At 53.4% G+C, this 10,797-nt stretch overlaps 1 pseudogene; it reads left to right on the top strand.

The window, feature by feature from the left end:
- The first annotated feature begins 5,722 nt into the window (after positions 1-5,722).
- Positions 5,723-8,588, top strand: LOC116971755 (annotated as a pseudogene).
- The last annotated feature ends 2,209 nt before the right edge of the window (positions 8,589-10,797 follow it).

Below are 10,797 nucleotides of genomic sequence, written 5' to 3'. Positions count from 1 at the left end.
TGTGGTGGAAGGCACAAAGTTCAATCAGTCCTCCTCCTTGTTCACCCGTGGTCGGGGCCATAAACCCTGCGTACTAGCCGCTACGGACAGCCGGATGTACAGGCCCTCTCGTCAGGACGGTCGAACACACTCTGCGGCTTGGAGGTCCCAAATCGGCGCTTTCTTACCGGAGACCGCGGCTTCAGGATGTTGTAGGCCGCTGGCCAGCGGTCGGAGCCCTTCTCTGGAATTCCCTGGCGAGGGATCCCAGGTTCCAGATGGTACATCCACGCCACGCCCAAGGCTAGAAGCTCCGCAGACCGCGGCTTCGGGATGTAACAGTCCTCGGGCTTGCGATCGGAGCACTTCTTTTGGCGATCCCCGGCAAGGGCTCGCCCGCTCCGCGATTAAAAGTCCACGCTGAGCCCACTGCTGAAACCTCCGGGCCCGACTCCGGGAAAGGCCGCTCCAATCCATGCTGTTAGGCCGCGAGGGAGGCGACATGGAAAAAGTCGCCTCTCCGTCGATGAGGTGACCAAAAGCGGTTCCCCCTTCCCCCCCATCACAACCCCCCACACAAGACACACCGAGAGACACTAAAACACGCGGTTGGATACACTAAAAGAAACAAAAGAAAAAAAAAACACGCTGCTGGCAAGGCAGCCGTCTCACAGCGCCCCCACCGACCAAAAGTGTGCATGTCCATGTGTGCATCTGGGTGCACAGTGAAATGCTTAGAGATACAGTGCGGAAACAGGCCCTTCGGCCCACCGAGTCCGCACTGACCAGCGGTCCCTGCACATTAACACTATCCCACAGACACTAGTGGCAATTTACATTTATATCAAACCAATTAACCTACAAAATTGTACGTCTTTGGAGTGTGGGAGGAAACCGAAGGTCTCGGAGATAACTCATGTGGTCACAGGGAGCACGTACAAACTCCGTACAGACAGCACCCTTGGTCACGATCGAACCTGGTTTCTTGGCGCTGTAAGCGCTGTAAGGTAGCAACTCTACCGCTGCGCCACCGTGTCGCCCTATGTCTGATATTCTTCGCTCCTACCATTTTTCACCTTGACAAGAACAAAATTTACACATTAAATTTAAATAAAAACTATTCATGCAGCATATTTGTAACATTGTCATATAGATTGAGCGCAGTAATTAGCGTGCTTTGCCTTGCATCAACTGATTCAGCCAGTCTCCATTGGCCATCAGACGATGCATCAGCATTTAGTAATAGTTCACCCCAAGCTATGTTTAATTTTTTAATTTTTTCTTTAAAAGGACCATTGTAATATTGCCACTGGCAATGCTCAGTATGTGCTGCCTCCCTGAAATGAATTCAGTGAGCATGTTCACATTGGCAAATGGTTTAGCTGTGGCCTGCAGTCAGTGTACAATGAATGTTTGAGCTATCAGTCATGTGGAAGTCATATGCTAAGCTTGGGCGAGGGTAGATACACAGTCAAACACGAACCGTTGGAAGTTGCCCTGCTGTATATGCTCTCCTCCTCCCAAAACATTGGACAATTGTTTCAGGGGAGAAACATAGAAACATAGATAATTGGTGCAGGAGTAGGCCCTTCAGCCCTTCGAGCCAGCACTGCCATTCAATATGATCATGGCTAATCATCCAAAATCAGTACCCACCGTTCCTGCTTTCTCCCCATATCCCTTGATTCCGTTAGCCCTAAGGCAAGGCAAGGCAAAGGCAAATTTATTTGTATAGCACCATTCGTGCAAACAACAATTCAAGGTGCTTTACAGGAAAGAAAAAATAAAATAGTCAATAATTAAAAATTGCAAAATAAGCAATACGACAAATGTATGAATTATAAAACAACGTCAATGAAACAATAAAACGATTTTAAAAAGCACGTAAAGGTTAAAATTAGACGGTTAAGATTACCTGCATGTCGGGTTATGGAAAAGCTATAGTAAACAACAGTGTTTTTAGGCCTGATTTAAATGCGCTTACAGTCTGTGCACACCTCAGGTGTTCAGGGAGCTTGTTCCACAGGTGTGGAGCATAAAAACCCAATGCTGCTTCAGCCTTTTTAGTTCTGACCCTGGGAACACAGAGTAAACCTGTCCCTGAAGACCTGAGGAGTCTAGGCGCCTCATATACAACAAGTAGGTCAGAGATGTATTTTGGACCTAGACCATTCAGTGCCTTGTAGGTCAGTAACAGAATTTTAAAATCTATCCTCTTACACACAGGGAGCCAGTGCAAAGATTTAAGGACAGGTGTAATATGGTCCATTTTCTTGGCGTTGGTCAAGACTCTGGCAGCGGCATTTTGGATAAGCTGCAGTTGTTTAATTGATTTTTTATTGAGACCTGTAAAGATGCCATTACAATAATCTACCCTACTGAAAATATATGCATGAACAAGTTTTTCAGTGTCTTCTTTGGACAGAAATTCCTTGATTCTTGCAATATTTTTAGATGGTAATAGGCAGATCTGGTAATGGTCTTTATATGGCTGTTAAAATTCAAATCCGAGTCCATAACTACACCAAGGTTTCTGGCTTTGTCTGTGGTTTTCAGTGCAATTGAGTCGAGTTGAGCACTCACCTCTAGCCTTGTTTTTTTGGGACCAAAGACAATAATTTCTGTCTTATTTGCATTGAGCTGGAGGAAGTTCTGGTTCACCACTCATTGATATGTTTGACACATTGGCTCAGTGAGTGTAGGGGACTATGGTCATGTGGTGACACTGCGATATATAGTTGTGTGTCATCGGCATAAGTGGTAGGATATGTTAAAATGCTCTATGATCTGAGCTAGGGGGAGCATATAAATGTTGAACAAAATGGGTCCAAGAATGGAGCCCTGAGGAACCCCGCATGTGAGTTTTGTACGTTCTGATTCAAAATTACCAAGGGAAACAAAATAATCCCGATCTTTCAAGTAAGATTTGAACCAGTCCAGCACAGAACCAGAGAGTCCCACCCACTTCTCCAGTTTGTCAAGCAGTATGTTGTGGTCCACCGTATCAAAAGCAGCACTGAGGTCTAGTAGTACCAAAACTGAAGCTTTTGATGCATCACTGTTTAGATGTATGTCGTTTAGGACCTTAGTGAGTGCAGTCTCGGTGCTGTGATGTGGCCGAAATCCCGACTGGAAAACATTAAAAATATTGTTTTGGGTCATAAAGCAGTAAATTTGTTGGTAAACTACCCTCTCAATAATCTTTGCCAAAAATGCTAAATTAGACATGGGCCTGTAGTTGCTCATAGCTGAGGCATCCAAATTAGGCTTCTTCAATAGGGGCTTGATCACTGCTGTTTTTAAGGCTTCGTGAAAATGCCCCGATTGAAGGGAAGTGTTTACTATGTTCAGTACTTCTGGTGCAACACTGTTAAAAATATTTTTAAGGAAGCTTGTGGGCAGCAGATCAAGACAGCAGGTCGTGGACTTTAGCTGTTGAACAGTTTCAGTCAGAGATGCACAATCTAAAAGTTTAAAATGTTGTAGATTCATTAGTGAATCTGGAGGCATAGGTGACAAAGCCATGTTCCCTGAGGTGGAGCTAGACATTGTTTGTCTTATCTTCAGAATTTTATCGGTGAAGAAATCTGCAAAGTCATTGCATGACTTGCTAGACAGGAGCTCAGGAGGGACTGATGATGAGGGGTGTGTCAGTCTATCGACAACGGCAAACAGGGTGCGGGAATTATTATTTTTGTTGATAACCTCTGAGAAAAAGGACTGCCTTGCCCCTTTCAGTTCCTGATTATAGATACGGAGGTTGTCTTTGTAGATGTCGTAGTGGACCTGTAGTTTGGTTTTTCGCCACCTACGTTCGGCCTGTCTACACTTTGTTCTTTGGGATCTCACTGCTGTGGCATTTCTCCATGGTGACTTTTTCCTTCCAGATAAAACCTTGGTCTTTAGTGGTGCAATAGCATCCATAAGAGTCATAACATTGGAGCTAAAACCATCCACAAGGTCATCGACAGCCTGTCCCGCTGAGTTATTCCAGCTTTTTGTGTCTCTCTTCAGTTTAAACAAGCATCTGCAGTTCCTTCCTACACAAGCTAGATAGTAGGTCAGGATCTAATTTACTTCGCTTTTAACCATTAGGGATTTTAAAACAAATCTCATAGAGTCATACATCTTGGAAACAGGCCCTTCAGCCTACTTGCCCATGCTGACCAAGATGTCCCTTCTACACTAGTACCACTTATCCATGTTTGGCCCATATCCCTCTAAACTTTTTCTATCCATTAACTTTTACTTAAATGGTTAGTCCCAATTACTTTTCCAGTATTAGAACATGGAACATAGAATAAGTACAGCACAGGAACGAGCTCTTGTGCCACAATGTTTGTGTTGAACATGATGTCGAGTTAAACTGAACTCATCTGCCTGTACATGATCCATATCCCTCGAGTCCTTCCACTTCTATGTGCCTATCTAAAAGCTTCCTAAACACCAAAATCCCATTTTGATTTTCTTTAGATTGGATTCCACACCTGATTTACACACTTGACCCTTCTAGAGGACCTCTGGTACTTGACAAAAAACAATTCAAGTTTGTCCAACTCCTCCTTCTAGCTAATACCCGCTGATCCGGGCAACATTTTGGGGAACCGCTTCTGCACCTTCTTCAACGTCTTCACATGCTTCCTGTGATGGGGCAGCTCGAACTACACGCAATACTCCAAACGCAGCCCAACCAGAGGCAGGAGTTCTCGGAGCAGAATTAGGCCATTCAGCCCATCAAGTCTACTCCACCATTCAATCATGGCTGATCTATCTTTTCCTCTCAACCCTATTCTCCTGCCTTCTCCCCATAGCCCCTGACACCCACACTAATCAAGAGTCTGTCATTCTCCCAGTAAAACATCTACTGACTTGGCCTCCACAGGCGTCTGTGGCAATGAATTCCAGGGATTCACCACCCTTTGACTAAAGAAATCCCTCCTCATCTCCTTTCTGAAGGGATGTCCCACTTAGCTGGCTTTTTAGGTGAGTGCAGGAGACTCTGCGCTTGCCACAGGATTACCACATGGCCGTCACATGTTCGCTGGTGATCGCTGGTGAGTCTCCTTCATGGTCGTGAGGAGTTCCCGCATTCTGGGAAATAGTCGCGGCCTCAGTATGGTCACCGCAAATTTTTCGACATGTTGAAAACATTTTCTGCGACCAAAAATTGGTCGCCTTGGAGAAAATCGATAATCCTGTAGTTGTAGGTGCAGTCCTGTAGTTGTAGGAGCAGGAGAATAGGGTTGAGAGGGAAAGATAGATCAGCCATGATTGAATGGTGGAGTAGACTTGATGGGCTGAATGGCCTAATTCTGCTCCGAGAACTCCTGCCCCTGGTTGGGCTGCGTTTGGAGTATTGCGCGTATGGGGTCGCTATGTAGTTATGGGTAGTCGAGGTAGTCGTAGGTCGTTTTAGTTCATCGCTTTGGCTGACTCATTGGGGGAAAAAAACCTAAGCAAGATTTTTCAGAACCAAGGATTACCGACATGTTAAATGTCCGCCGAGCTTCACAGCTGTGTATCTCTGGCTTATCAAAAGTGTCTCCGCCCCCCTTCTCCCCTCCCCCCTTCTCCCCTCCCCCCTTCTCCCCACCCCCCTTCTCTCCTCCCGCCTTCTCTCCTCCCCTTCTCCTCCCCTTCTCCCCCCTTCTCTCCTCCCCCCTTCTCCCCACCCCCCTTATCCCCTCCCCCCTTCTCCCCCCCTTCTCCCCCCCTTCTCTCCTCCCCTTCTCTCCTCCCCCCTTCTCCCCCCCTTCCCCCCTTCTCCCCCCCTTCTCCCCCCCTTCCTCCCCCCCCTTCCTCCCCCCCCCTTCTCCCCCCCCTTCTCCCCCCCCTTCCTCCCCCCCCCCTTCCTCCCCCCCTTTCCTCCCCCCCTTCTCCTCCCCCCCTTCCTCCCCCCCTTCCTCCCCCCCCTTCCTCCCCCCCCTTCTCCTCCCCCCTTCTCCCCCCCCTTCTCCCCCCCCCTTCTCCCCCCCCCTTCTCCCCCCCCCTTCTCCCCCCCCCCCTTCTCCCCCCCCCTTCTCCCCCCCCCCCCCCTTCTCCCCCCCCCCCCCTCCCTCTCCCCTTCTCCTCCCCCCCCCCTTCCCCCCCCCCCCCCTTCTCTCCCCCCCTTCTCTCCCCCCCCCTTCTCACCCCCCCCCTTCTCCCCCCCCCTTCTCCCCCCCCCCCTTCTCCCGCCCCCCCCCCTTCTTCCCCCCCCCCCTTCTCCCCCCCCCCCCTTCTCCCCCCCCCTTCTCCCCCCCCCCCCTTCTCTTCCCCCCCCTCCTTCTCCCCCCCCCCCTTCTCCCCCCCCCCCTTCTCCCCCCCCCCTTCTCCCCCCCCCTTCTCCCCCCCCCCTTCTCCCCCCCCCCTTCTCCCCCCCCCCTTCTCCCCCCCCCCCTCTCTCCCCCGCCTCCCCCCCCCCTTCTTCCCCCCCCCCCTTCTCCCCTCTCCTCTCCCCCGCCTTCTCACCCCCCCCCCCTTCTCCCCCCCCCCCCCTTCTCGTCCCCCCCCCATTTCTCCCCCCCCTCCCTGTTCTCCCCCCCCCTTCTCCCCCCCCTTCTTCCCCCCGCCCCTTCTCCCCCCCCCCCTTCTCCCCCCCCCCGTCTCCCTCCCCCCCCACCTTCTTCCCCCCCCCCTTCTCCCCCCCCCTCTCCCCCCCCCCCTTCTCCCCCCCCCCCTTCTCCCCCCCCCCCCTCTCCCCCCCCTCCCCTTCTCCCCCCCCCCCCTTCTCCCTCTCCCCCTTCTCCGCCCCCCCTCTCCCCCCCCTTCTCCCCCCCCCCGGCTTCCTCCCCCCCCACCCGTTTCTCGCTCCTCCCCCCCCCTCCTTCGTCCCCTCCCGCCCCCTTCTCCCCCCCCCTTCTCCCCCCCCCTTCTCTCCCCCCCCTTCTCCCCCCCCCCCCTTCTCCCCCCCGCCCCTATTCTCCTCCCCCCCTTCTCCCCCCCCTTCTCCCCCCCCCTTCTCTCTCTCCCCCCCCCTTCTTCCCCCCGCCCCTTCTCCCCCCCCCCTTCTCCGCCCCCCCCTTCTCCCACCCCCCCCTCTGCTCCCCCCTCGCCCCTTCCTGTCTCCCCCCGCCCCCTTCTCCTCCGCCCCCCCCTGTCTCCCCCGCCCCTTCTCCCCCCGCCCCCTTCCCCCCCCCCCCTTCGCCTATGCTCCCCCGCGCCCCTGTTCTCCCCCCCCCGTTCTCCCCCCCCCCGCGTTCTCCCCCCTCCCCTTCTCCCCCCCCCCTTCTCTCCCCCCCCCCCCCTCTCGCCTCCCCCCCCCCCCCTCCCCTCCCCCCCCCCTTCTCTCCCCCCCCCCCTTCTCCCCCCCCCTCCTTCTCCCCCCCCCCTTCCCCCCCCCCTTCTCTCCCCCCCCCCCTGTCCCCCCCCCCTTCGCCCCCCCCCCCCTCTCCCCCCCCCCTTCTCCGCCCCCCCCCTGCTCCCCCCCCCCGCCCCCGCCCTTTCCCCCCCCCCCCCCCCCCCCGTCCCGCCCCCCCCCCCCTTCTCCCCCCCCCCCTCCGCCCCCCCCCTTCTCCCCCCCCCCCCCTTCTCCCCCCCCCCTTCTCCCCCCCCGCCCCCCCACCCCCCCCTGGCCCCCCCCCCCTTCCCCACCCACCCTTTCTCCCCCCCCCCCTTTCTCCCCCCCCCCCCTTCTCCCCCCCCCGCCCCCTTCTCCACGCCCCCCCCACCCTTCTCCACCCCCCCCCTTCTCCACCCCCCCCCCCCCTTCTCCACCCCTCCCCCCCCTTCTCCCCCCCCCCCCCCCTTCTCCGGCCCGACTGCTGTGCCACTCTCTGGGCCCTCACCCCCTCATCTTCACCATGGATGTCCGGTCACTCTACACCTCCATCCCCCACCAGGATGGCCTCAGAGCCCTCCGGTTCTTCCTCGACCAGAGGAGCAACCTTTACCCAGCCACTGACACCCTCCTCCGCTTAGCGGAGTTGGTCCTCACCCTCAATAACTTTACATTTGACTCCTCCCATTTCCTCCAAACACAAGGCGTAGCTATGGGCACACGCATGGGCCCCAGCTACGCCTGCCTCTTTGTCGGGTACGTTGAACAATCCTTGTTCGATGCGTACCAGGGCCCCATCCCCGACCTCTACCTCCGCTACATTGACGACTGCTTTGGTGCCACCTCCTGCACCCACACACAACTGACTGACTTCATCCACTTCACCACCAACTTCCATCCGGCACTCCAATACACCTGGACGATTTCCGACACTTCCCTACCATTCCTTGACCTCACCATCTCCATCGCAGGGGACAGACTCCTGACCGACATACATTACAAACCCACTGACTCACATGGCTATCTGGACTACACGTCTTCCCACCCTGCCCCCTGTAAAGACTCCATCCCCTACTCCCAATTCCTCCGCCTACGCCGCATCTGTTCCCAGGATGAGACATTTCATACCACGGCATCGGAAATGTCCTCGTTCTTCAGGGAACGGGGATTCCCCTCCGCCACCATAGATGAGGCTCACACCAGGGTCTCATCCATACCCCGTAACACTGCTCTCTCTCCCCATCCCCGCACATCGCAACAAGGGCAGAGTCCCTCTGGTCCTCACCTTTCACCCCACCAGCCGGCAAATACAACACATAATCCTCCGCCATTTCCGCCACCTCCAACGTGACCCCACCACTCGCCACATCTTCCCATCTCCCCCCATGTCTGCCTTCCGCAAAGACCGCTCCCTCCGCAACTCCCTCGTCAATTCTTCCCTTCCCTCCCGCACCACCCCCTCCCCGGGCACTTTCCGTTGCAACCGCAAGAAATGCAACACCTGTCCCTTCACTTCCCCCCTCGACTCCATTCAAGGTCCCAAGCAGTCGTTCCAGGTGCGACAAAGGTTCACCTGTATCTCCTCCAACCTCATCTACTGCATCCGCTGCTCTAGATGTCAGCTAATTTACATCGGTGAGACCAAGCGTAGGTTGGGTGACCGTTTCGCCGAACACCTCCGCTCAGTCCGCCTTAACCTACCTGACCTCCCGGTGGCTCAGCACTTCAACTCCCCCTCCCATTCCCAATCCGACCTCTCTGTCCTGGGTCTCCTCCATTGCCAGAGTGAGCAACAGCGGAAATTGGAGGAACAGCACCTCATATTCCGTCTGGGGTCCTTGCGCCCTTATGGCATCAACATTGAATTCCCCCAATTTGGCTAGCCTGTGCTGTCCCCTCCCCTTCCTTCACCCTCTAGCTGTCTCCTCCCACCCTCCCATCCGCCCGCCCTCGGGCTCCTCCTCCTCCCTTTTTCCTTCTTTCTTTCCCCACCCCCCATCAGTCTGAAGAAGGGTTTCGGCCCGAAACGTCGCCTATTTCCTTCGCTCCATAGATGCTGCTGCACCCGCTGAGTTCCTCCAGCAATTTTGTGTACCTTCGATATTCCAGCATCTGCAGTTCCCTTTTGAACACAATGCTGTGCCACTGTGACGCCCAGTTTGTTGAGCACTGTGCCAAGGACAATGGTAGGGCATGCCGTTCTACAGTCTTTTGCACCCAATTCAACAGTGTTTTGGAATCGAGACGTTGTGTGTCCATCCAGCACCAAAGGAAACTGGGGAAATCATTTTGTTTGTGGCTGTTTTTTCCAATTGTCCCTGTGCTTTGGCGGGGAGACTGATATTTTGTGATATATTACAAAACACAATTTGAAATTATGTTTTACCTTGAAATAACTTGATTTCAGGAATAGCTAAACTCAATCACAGAAACAAAGAGAGGCTTAATCAGAGGGCAGAATATGAGACTGCAGTACTTAGCTTGATGAATTTGTATTATAGATGGTGTAGAGCTGAAGAGACTGACTGAGGAATGAAAACCACAAGCCACCCTTGTGGAATAATAACTTATGCGAGACAGAATGAAACATGAAATTTAGTCGCATATCCATATTTTATTTTAGTTTAGTTTTGAGATACAGGGTGGAAACGGGTCCTTTGGCCCACCGATTCCGCGCTGACCAGTGACCCCCGCACACTAACACTATCCTCCACACTCTTTATTTACAATTTACAATTTGTACTGAAACCAATTAACCTACAAACCTGTATGTCTTTGGAATGTGGGAGGAAACCGGAGTACCTGGAGAAAACCCACGCAGTCACGGCGAGAACGTACAAACTCCATACAGACAGCACCCGTAGTCAGGATCGCAGCCAGGTCCCTGGTGCTGTAAGGCTGCAGCTCTACTGCTGCGCTCAAATTCTGCTTCCCAGCTTTGGTCCCATTGAAGTCAATTAAGTAGGATACACGTAGGCTAACAGATCAGGTCAAGTTTCTATTTCAACCTTGGATCAAAGTAGGAAATCCCTAATGTATACAGACACAAAATACTGGAGTTATTTAGCCGGTCAGGCAGCATCCCTGGGGAAAAGGAATAGGTGGCGTTTCGGGTCGAGACCCTTCTTCAGACTGAGAGTCAGGGCACAGGTGAATCTAGAGGTATGAAAAGATTGACCAAGTCTGAAGAAGGGTCCCAACCCGAAGCATCACCTACTCCTTCTTTCTCGAGATCCAGCCTGTCCCGCTGAGATACTCCAGCATTTTGTGTCTATCATTTGTATCTATCTTCAGTGGAAACCAGCATCTGAAGTTCCTTCCTACACGGTATGAAAAGGTTCATAGATTCATAGAACCGAGGGTTGTGGAGTTGAACCTTTTCATACCTCTAGTTTCCCTCTCCCCTGACTCTCAGTCTGAAGAAGTCTGAAAATGTCACCTATTCCTTTTCACCAGAAGTGCTGCCTGACCCGCTGAGTTACTCCAGCATTTTGTGTTTTTCTTTGGTGTAAACCAGCATCTGCAGTTCCTACCTACACAATTCCTAATGTATGTTCATA

This window comes from Amblyraja radiata, chromosome 4 (assembly GCF_010909765.2).
Source record: "Amblyraja radiata isolate CabotCenter1 chromosome 4, sAmbRad1.1.pri, whole genome shotgun sequence".
In the NCBI taxonomy this organism is placed as follows: Eukaryota; Metazoa; Chordata; class Chondrichthyes; order Rajiformes; family Rajidae; genus Amblyraja; species Amblyraja radiata.
The sequence above is the reverse complement of the archived record's forward strand: the minus strand, read 5'-3'. Positions and strand labels throughout refer to the sequence as shown.